Here is a 10,380-nt window from a genome sequence, read left to right on the forward strand (position 1 = left end):
TCAAGATCCATGAATTGAATACTTGAGCACTATTTAGCCAACATGTCAGCTTTTTCATTCCTAGTCACATTGTTGTGACAAGGAACTGGGGTTAGGCTCACACGATTTTAGCATCCCAACAGGGGCAGAGACATACTTCATTGCGTGGAAGATAGTCCTGTGTGACAGAAGCAAAAGTATTGTCTATTTCTCCCTCTGTGATTTTCTTATGCGCAAGCAAAGACTATGAACAGTTCGACCTGGAAGACTTCTCCAGAGTACAAAAGAAGTTTACCGCAGATACCCTGAGCCCTCGCAAGTCCCGGATCCGTCAGATAGTCATAATAGCAAGTCAAGTCGCTCTCTCCGGTATCTCTACACTGAAATTTTTATTAAAATTGTGGTAGGGAATATCTTGTTGCTAGCAGCTCAAGAATCTTATCTCCCTCTACTAATTTCTTGAGGACAACTGTTTATTTCCATCCTGACCGTTTCCCCGCCACATCTGCTCTGTTTAAGCTTCTATGGAGGGGAGATGCTTTATAACAGTTAACTAAAAAATATATATTTCATCTATAAATTTAAGAATATTTTTGTCGATAGGTACACATTTGCTTTCAAAATTATTTAAGTCTTTTATCTAAACGAATCATCTTTATAAATAACCAATTTATATCAAAACCTACAAAAGTTAAGAGATAATTTTCGTTCAACAAGGATTTGAAAAATGACAAAAACTATTTGTCTCCTATGGTGTGTCATAATTTGACAGTGTCTGTTTTTTTTTTTGTTAATACTCTAAAATACAAGTAGGCTGGCGGAATTAAGTGGGGCTATTTTTTGTCGAGGGGGCCTTGACAGGTTATCATTTGGTTTCCCATTGTCCTGAACGCATGGCAAGCTATGATTTTATGATGATTTCGTGTAAATGCATTAAAAAATATATATATGTTAGGGATTTTTTAATAAAAAATTAAACCGTAGGATTGTTTTACGTTTCCCAAAGTAGTTGTGTACTAAATTTGAAGAAATGTCTAATGATTATTTTTTTTAAATGCAAAATAAAATTTTGTGCGGCACGTCTAGGATGCCATGAAATCAAAATCAGCTGTTTAGAATCACAAGAAAAAGTATTTAATTTGATGGTTGAAAGATTTCGTATAGCAAAAAAATAATGATTAATAACAGTAACAATGTAAATTTTCTGAAACTACCTCTCAGTTAAGTAATAAACAATGGATATTTTTCCTTCAAATTTGGTTCACACCTATTTTGGGGCGTAGAAATACGTTATTATATTTTCTAATAAAAAAATCCTTACCAATAAAAAAATAGTCCTACTTGATCCGTTGGCCTATTTGTACTTAAGGGTGTGTTAACACGAAAAAAAAAACAGATACACTGTATGAAGAATGTCACTGGTGTGAGTTGAAATTTAAATTATTTGAATGCCATTTTAATCATGATCCACACAAAATAGTGTGTATATGGGTCTCATGAATAAAACAGAAGCAATTAAAGTAAAAAGTAAAAGCAAAAGCAAATGTTTTAAAATAAAATTTTGCAACAAAAGCATTTGGTTCATTTTAAATGAATAGTGTTTCGCATTTATTTCAGATTTTGCAGCAGATGCTATGCTTCAACAAGTCAGACTGCATTGCTGTTAACTAAATATGGTCTATAGGGTGTCCGGAAATTAAGAGCGAAAACGCAATATTAACGAAGTTACATAAATTCAACATAATTTTTTTATAAACGTTTTGTCAAAACTTTTTCTCCCATTAAACGTTTTTTTTTTTCAAATTAAGCTTATTTAAGAAAAACATTATTGTAATTCCAGAGTTTATTTTTTTATTATTGATTATACCTTTTATTTACATTTTTTTTAATTAGATAACTTACTATTATATATATTAAAAAATGGTTTAAAATGTGATTTGAGACTATATATTTCTCTTAACTTAGATTAGAAATAGATTTTAATGAACGTATTTGTATGAAACGTAATTATTTTGTTTATACGACAAAATTGGTAGATTTGAACAGTTTGTAAGTATGCTCCAGAAAATCAAATGCGTTTTTCCTAGAAAACGGTTAATGTTATAGACGTCGAATAACATAACCATTTGTAACATTTTTAAATGGCCTTTAACTATTTATTTACTATTTAATTCCTTGAAAAATCACTAACAAAACAATTAATTATGAAATCCCATAGGTACAGTTTGTTCCTAATAATAAGTATCTCAAATTTAAAAAATATATAAATCAATAAATCAATTTAAACTTTGAGGTTATCTAGCTCTGATAATATTGAGTCTTCGAAAAAGTGTAATATATTAATCACTTCGTTAATGATATTTGACACTGTGCTTTGTTTAACTCGATTTCTGCAATACTATTTTAATAGTTGTGATCAAATACGTACTTCAGAAAAACTTTCGTGATTGGGCAACTGATAGTGAACTTCCTCGTTTGTTTATTCTTTTATGCATGAATTTATTGACTAGGTTAGAGAATGCAATAATTTTTTCATAAAAACCCAAAGAATACCTATAATCACTGATATTTTTTTGTCTCTGATATAATTTAAAAATGCCCTCTTTCACGTTTCAATGTGTTAAATCCAACTGAAGTCTGCTACCGAGGTAACTACAGTGTTATTGTAGCACTTGCTAAGACAGAAACGTAGTAAATACACAGTTATATTCATATAATTTGTTTTATTCACATTAACTGATTTTTGCTACTTTTTATACATCAGATCCAATAAAGTTAGTTCATTAATAATTGTACATACGGTAACTGGATAATCCTGGGCAGAAAATATGAACAATCGACACACAACGCTTAGATAAAATATGGTGCCTTACGGAGTTACAGGGTGTTTTATTTAAAAAATCTTTAAGTTATTTTTGGCCATTACTTCAACCCTGTTTGATATTTCCCTATCATACTTGGCATAAAGTTAAGAAACTTTAGAGCATGTTAAAAAATGCTACAAAATCGTTCATGACTACTACCAGAAGCGTACGACAGAGGTAGAGGGGCAGTTTGCCATTCCTACGTCTACGCCACTGGCGGAATTTTTATTTTGGTACATTTTTTCATTTCCTCAATACTTTCTATGCAATTAACCTGCTATTCCTTCATAGCGGTAAAGTCATTATTTCTCGAGATTTTTAAAGTTAAACACAGATGGCTGCACAATCATTTTTATTTTATTATGTAATTTATTTGTCATATTATTATTATTCAAGTCGGTGTGTTCTGTCATGGGATTGCATTGCATTAGGTTTTACTGTTGAGTACAGTTTTAGTAATAGGCAAAAATCATTTATTTAAATATTTTTTTAAATAAATCACCTTGTAACTCCGTAAGGAGTCATATTTTATCTGAGCGTTATGTGTCAATTCTTGAAAAATTAGTTTATGTAAATTAATATCATTTTATTTTGGATTTCGAATTAGGTCCTTTGAATCAACCTATTGGCGATATTTAAGCATTGCACCTATTTCTGTAAAACCGGTAAGCGTGTAAAATAAAACAGACCTTGTAACAATTTGTAAATTATCAGCAGCCGCTATGTTTTCGATATCTTATCAAACTCAACCGCGGCCGCATACAAACACACAGAAAACATAACCTAACTCACCATATACGAATGAAATTCCGGGCTACACACAAATTCTAAATTCAGCGATCACGCACCCACACACAAAAACTACTATAACTCAGGTTCCTCAAAGAAATTCGGGCAAGTCATTTCCGGCAAAATCACGGAACAAATCATATTGCACGGCAATGCGCTACACGGCGGTGGTACTATGCTAGTGGTACCAGCGAACTGTCAGCTCGCTCTGCGCTCAACGTTTCGCCGAGAAATCGCGAACACTTTTAACGCCGTGGTACCGGCGTCCGCGAGTATAACCTGCGGCCACCTCCATCCACCTCCAGGATGGTGGAATCCTCGACGTCACTCCCTTGCGTTAAGAGGATCGTAAGTGGAAAAAGGCTGATGTGAGGTGCCTTGCTGAGGATGTTGTATCTAGGAAGAACTAGTACGAGGGGCGTTCGAATTTATACGGACTGTCAACAATAAAATTTAGAGCAAAGTACTATAAAAGTTCATCTGAAATGTCTGGAAACTCCTCGTTTGCGTTATACAGGGTGTTATTTTTATTTTTGAAAGAAGCAAGTGTGAAATACGGATGAGTCCCCCTATTCATTCCTCACGTCCAAACAATTTTTTTTGCCATTTTCGGATTCAGAGAATTCGACTAAAGATAGGTAGGTTAGATGGCCAGTTTGGATTTTTTAATTTTTAGGGGGAATTGACGATGGTGGTGGTGGTGGGGGGAATCCATACGTCATAATGTTTTTTATGTCACGTCCCTAAAACAAACAAAAAGGATTTTGTCGGTCTGTGTAATTATCCAAAATATATATATATAAAAATGATATGCCTAATTATTGTTAAATAATAAATAATGTACACAGCACTCTTGACAAAGACTAACACGTAAAAAACAGTTACTATAAAGAGATCTTTTTGTTTCCATATTTTACTTAAGATTGTGTCAGCAGGTAGCCTCTTTGCGAATGGAATTAAATATTAACAGAACAAAATTATACATATACCTATAAAACACACAAAAGCTTTAGAAAAAATGACATATTGAAACAATTGTGTCAGAAATACTGAATATGACTAGATTGTAGTATAATAAGTATTAAGGCAAATTCAGCTCACTTATTCTTGGCAATACGAAATGGAACCAGGTAATGGGTAAAAATACCATAGGAAGTTGTCCCAGTAAAATTGCACAGTGCTTAAAATTGCCGGATCCCTCAACTTATACCAGACGGAGAAGTTCTGCCAGTATTCTGTCAAACCAAGGAATAGATATTTTAGGCCTTAAACGGCACGGCACGGTGGGTGGCGTTCGTCCTCTGTAGCTGAGGGATATATCGAAGACTTTGTGGAAAATAAAAATTAAGTTTCAAACAGGATTTTACGTGGAAATTTTCTAGGAAATTCTACGGTGACAGAAAGTGACACCGCCGTCCATAGTATTATTATAAAATGTGCAGCAACTATAGTATCATCAGAAGAGTTGTTTTAAACCCGAATTATGTGGCACCAATAAATTTTAATAATTGTTTAAATTTTAATTTTGTCTTTAATAAAAGTTCATTTTTAAAATTCTACATTTACTTTCCGCCTCCTTACCGATCGCTAAAAACGTCACTTACGAATGTCTTCAGTAAATTACCCGAGTGTGCAAAAAATGTGAATGAATTCTTCTTGTATTCTATTATTAGCTCTTATATGTTTATTCTATTCTAAAGCTAAGTCGCAGTGAAGCATTTGCAGAGTCATCACTGAAGATGCCGACAGTGAAGCACGGCGAAACGTTTGGAAGCATCGGCGACGACCAGTTGCACTACGGAACGCAACAGCTTCAAACCCAATAAAAACCGAAATGAAAATCAGGGCGGGCCTAGGGTTCCGCCCCCACAGAGCCTAGTGCGAGAACAATAAGGACAGGTCAAAGATTCCTAACTAAGGCTAAGGAACAACCGGAAAAACTGTCGTACTTTCAATATTGTTAGGCCACATGAATTCATGTGACAAGATATAAGCCAACGATTTTGCACATATTAATATTTAAATTAAAGTATTTGTACAAAAAAAACAAGTGTGAAGTCGTCATTTTTATCCTGTCATGATAAACTTACGTGATAGTACGTGATGCGATAATAATAATGTGTCTATGTTTTAATTGCCGGTCTGCATTTGCTTTTATGATTAATTTGTTATGATGATTCAGTTGGTAATAAAATCACTTTCGGGGTAAGTCTGGCTAAGTATGTAAAAGCACTGAAAATGTGAATGAAAAATCGATGAAAATGAAAATAGCAATCGATTTATTAGTATAAAATTGAAAAAAGTTAGGTACAGTTTATAATTCTGAAAATAACTTATTTAGCTCTGTTTTTATATAAAACATAGTTATTTATTAAAACTTCCATTTTATTTCTCAATTTAAGACACTTTTTACTGAATTTTTCCTCGACCGAGAGTGTGTATTTATTTTAAATACGAATTTTCGTGAAATGACAAGCATTCATCACCTGAATATCATGAACATTAAACCTCCTATGAATACAATTGAACATTTTCAGACTTATATAAACTTTGCCCTCAGTATACACAATATTTTTGATGATTACCCCCTCAGGGTATTACCTAGTAAGTTTACCCGAATTGAATATGGCAATGATAAATGAAATCATTCAGAAGTATAGTCATCTTTTTTTCGAATAGTACCTCTGTTTCAAAAAAAATTGCGCGATAGTAATAGCATTTACTAAGAGTAGTGTTAATAAAGAATATGCACATATCTTTTTTCGATAGGGATCCGTTTTCGAGAAAATTGCAAAATAAAACCGTTATTGACGGTATGCACACGACACACAAAATTTGAATTTTTTATCTTAATAAACGAGTCAGTAATATCTCCAGGAAAGTAATATCATCCTTCAAAATTTACAAAAGTACAAGTCAGTTCTTTATCGTGTATTCATGTAAAAACGTTTGTTGTTTGTTTTTATGAATAAAAATACTTTTATGGATGGACGTGTCAATGGTAATGGACTTGAAGCTCGTGGTCTGTATGTTGCAGCTTGCTAATCATCAGGTTCCTTCTGCTCCAATATTAACCAAACTTCGTTAGTCTTCTGGTCAGTGGAAAATTTGGTACAGACCATATTGACTCTGGAAGATCTACATCTATCTTTACATCCACTGTATTCAACTAATTAACAGCTTATTAGTGCATCTAAATTCCAGAACTTAATAATAATACTGTCAGCACTTTTGTTAACACATAGTGTATTGACTTATATCGACTTCAAAAGTCTAACTGTCTTTTAAATATTAAACAGTGAACAATGATGAGTCGACTAATTTTTATTGCTTTTCTAGGGTAAATCCGATACAGCAAAAAGAAATTTTGTAACAATAGATTCTTCTTTTTAAATGAACACAAAAGTTGACATACACATACTTGTTACAATATAATTTTTCATTTTCATGATATACAGTCAATCTGGTTCATTTTAATTTGATTTACGTATTTAAAATCACTTTTTAGTTGAACAAAACTGGTACTACTCTAAAACAATAAAAGTTCGTAAATTATTTTCTTCGTTTATGCATAATTAAAATTACAAATATGTAGTACATATAAATTTGAATACCCCTCGTAATAACTAATTGTTATTGGAAGTTACTACTACTTCTTAAAAGTATTATTGGTATTCATTGTATGTTCGCTTCCGAAAATAATAATTAGTGAGTAAATGTTGAATGAATCTGACGTTTCAGAACCTGTTTTGTTGTTCCAAAAATGATGAATGAATGAAAATGACGGTATTCGGTAGGCGTAACATTACCGTAGGTATACATCAGATTAAATAAAACATTTGTTAAGTATGAAATCTTATTAGGAATGCCAAAAATCCACACGTTCATTCTTGGTTAATAGCTTTGATTTTCAACACGATATTGTCCTTCTAAAAATTGTTTGTGCATTTCATAGCTATGGATTTTGGGGAGGGTAGCTTCCTCAAATTGTAATCGAAGTCTTCTTGAAATATTAGACCGGTTATTCTCTTTTTCCAGTAAAAAATATATGATGATGGCTTATGCAACAAATGATATTAAATTAAGATTTCCGCAGAATCTCCAGACATGGACCGCGACATAATAATTCTCATCAGTATGCCAAAATAATGTACGGATATGCTTTGAGTGTGGATGAGATATAAACGACAAAGTATGTCAAGTCTTGATTACAGAAAGTAGAAAGTAGAATAGAAAGTAGATAGTATGAACCAAAATAAGCAGAAAAGTCTTAATAAACATGGGTCCGCAAAGTAACGGTTGCTTAGATATGGACCACTATTCGTTTTTCAAACATTTTATTTTATTAGGAATAAACCTACAAAGGAAGCTTTTAACAAACAAAAAACAAAGTTACAGAAGATGTTCAAAGTGCCCTCCGTCCATTTCCAAGCAGGCACGACATCTTCGTCTCAACGATATTCGAACTCTTTCGAAAACACCCTCCTTGGTTTGGATTTCTTGACACTTTTGATTAATCCGTAGCTGCAGCTCTTCCAGGCTATTTACAGGAGTACCATACACTAATGTCTTCAAATATCCCCAAACAAAGAAATCTAGAGGGTTCAGATCAGGCGATCTTGGAGGCCATAAAACAGGTCCGGCCCTTCCTACCCATCTATGTGGAAAAGTTTGGTGTAAATGCTCTCTAACGGCCATGGAAAAATGAGCTGGAGCACCATCATGCTGGAACCACATTTGTTGCCTCTGATTCAAAGGAATGTCTTCCAAAAACTCATACAGTGTGTTCTGCAGAAAGTTGAGGTAAGCAGCGCCTGTTAATCGGTTTGGTAAAACAACAGGACCTAGAAACCTGTCACCTACAATACCCATCCAAATGTTTAATGAAAAACGTGCCTGATGTCCAGATTCTATTAGAGCATGAGGATTTTCGTCGGCCCAAATATGCGTATTGTGAAAATTAAACACTCCATTTCTTGTGAACCCGGCCTCATCAGTAAAAAGAATGTTTGCAAGAAAACGAGGGTCTTCAGCATCATGACGTAGAAACCAGCGGCAAAAAACCAAACGTGCTTGATGATCATTTATTGGATTTAAGGCCTGTACTCGTTGCACATGGTATGGATAAAGCAGTTGCTCGTGAAGGATTCTCCAAACAAGAGGACCACTAATTCCTACCTCGGCTGATATTCTCCGCACACTCGTACCTGGATTCTGCTCTACCAGTGCTAGAATTTCTTCTTCTGCTCTAGGAGTGGATACCGACCTTGGTCTTCCGGATAAATGGCACTGTTTGCTCAAGGAACCGGTATCACGCAATCTTTGGTGAATTCTTCCAAACATGCGTTGTGAAGGAATCTGGCGATTTGGATAAGCGTCAACATAAAGACGTCGCGCTTCGGTGGCGTTCCCATTAGCACGACCATACATGAAATGCATGTCTGTTAATTCTGCGTTAGAGTAACCAGCCATAGCGAAAGAAAACTTGTGCACTGAGAACAACTGTCAAATACGTACTGTTTATTTCACTAAACATCAACCAACTATTATAAGAAAATACACAACGTTTTTGCAAAATAAAAAAAAGGGCTAAAAAGCATAAAACATTCCATATCTCCGCAACCGTTACTTTGCGGACCCATGTTTATTGAGTTATTGAGACTTTTCTGCTTATTTTGGTTCATACTATTACCTCCTTAATTATTTTACACTCTTTTTTTAACACCCTGTATATTTACTTCAGAATTGCACTAGTAAACTAAGTTTATTTTAAAGAGAGTTACAATATTACATAATTAATAAAATATAAACATATAATACAGTCTTAACAGCTCAACTCAACTGCTGACGTAGTCATTTTCTTAAATCTATGAACGTATTTTACATTAAACTTTTATTAAACCGAGTATGATGGGGTAAATTAAAGTCCTTTGTAATTAAGTTTTTTACTACCAGTTTCGGCTATTATGGCATCATCAGGGAAAAGGAAATTGACAATCATACAGAAAATTACTAAAAAATCACATAATTTTTTTGTAAATGAAAATATCGGTAAACTTTCTTTCAACACATCGTGACAAATTGAGAACAAACAATTATATATTGTTTAAAAACAAATATAGATTGGTGACAAATTATGGATTGTTTATCCTCAATTTATCACGATGACTTGAAAGAAAATTTATTGATATATTCATTTTTACAAAAAAAAATGTGTCATTTATTAGTAGTTTTATGCGGTCAGATTTTGTCAATTTTTCTTCTTCCCTGGTGATGACATAATAGCCAAAACTAGTAGGAAAGGAAAATAAATATTAATCCTAAATTAAGAAGGTCTTGTAATTTACACCATAAGACTCATTGCCATTCAGTATTACCGTCAAGAAGTGTTATTTAACTTCAGAACCTTCATAAATATTTCCAAGCTACGTGACCCTCGAGCTTGGACAACCCTACATTGCACGACTGGTGCTGGTAACGGAAAATCCCTAAATTTTGGGGTTACCAATATTAATAATTCGTTTACAACGAACAGTAACAAACTGTTAAGCCTACGCTCGAGATAATGCAACCGCTGATTGGTTGAACAGAATCTCGTGAAAAATTACACCAATCACAGTCGGTAAAACAGAATGTCGTGTTTTAATGTGATCTTGATCTGACTGTTTTCATAATTTTTTATTTTTCTGAAATTTAATTGCCAACGTGAAGGAAATAAAATTACTGTTCACGTGGCTTGTAATCATTT

General features: G+C 33.5%; 1 protein-coding gene across 4 annotated transcripts in view; it reads right to left on the minus strand.

Moving 5' to 3' along the window:
- The window catches only part of LOC108903706 (G protein-activated inward rectifier potassium channel 3), a 159,644-nt gene extending 155,784 nt beyond the window's left edge, over positions 1 to 3,860 (minus strand). For all 4 annotated transcript variants that reach the window (XM_018705976.1, XM_018705978.1, XM_018705975.1 and 1 more), the window contains exon 1: positions 3,636 to 3,860. The gene's annotated coding sequence lies outside the window, so the exon portion shown is untranslated. The remainder of the gene's footprint in view (positions 1 to 3,635) is intronic.
- Positions 3,861 to 10,380: the final 6,520 nt, after the last annotated feature.

Source organism: Anoplophora glabripennis, unplaced genomic scaffold (assembly GCF_000390285.2).
Source record: "Anoplophora glabripennis isolate ALB-LARVAE unplaced genomic scaffold, Agla_2.0 scaffold110, whole genome shotgun sequence".
Lineage (NCBI taxonomy): Eukaryota > Metazoa > Arthropoda > Insecta > Coleoptera > Cerambycidae > Anoplophora > Anoplophora glabripennis.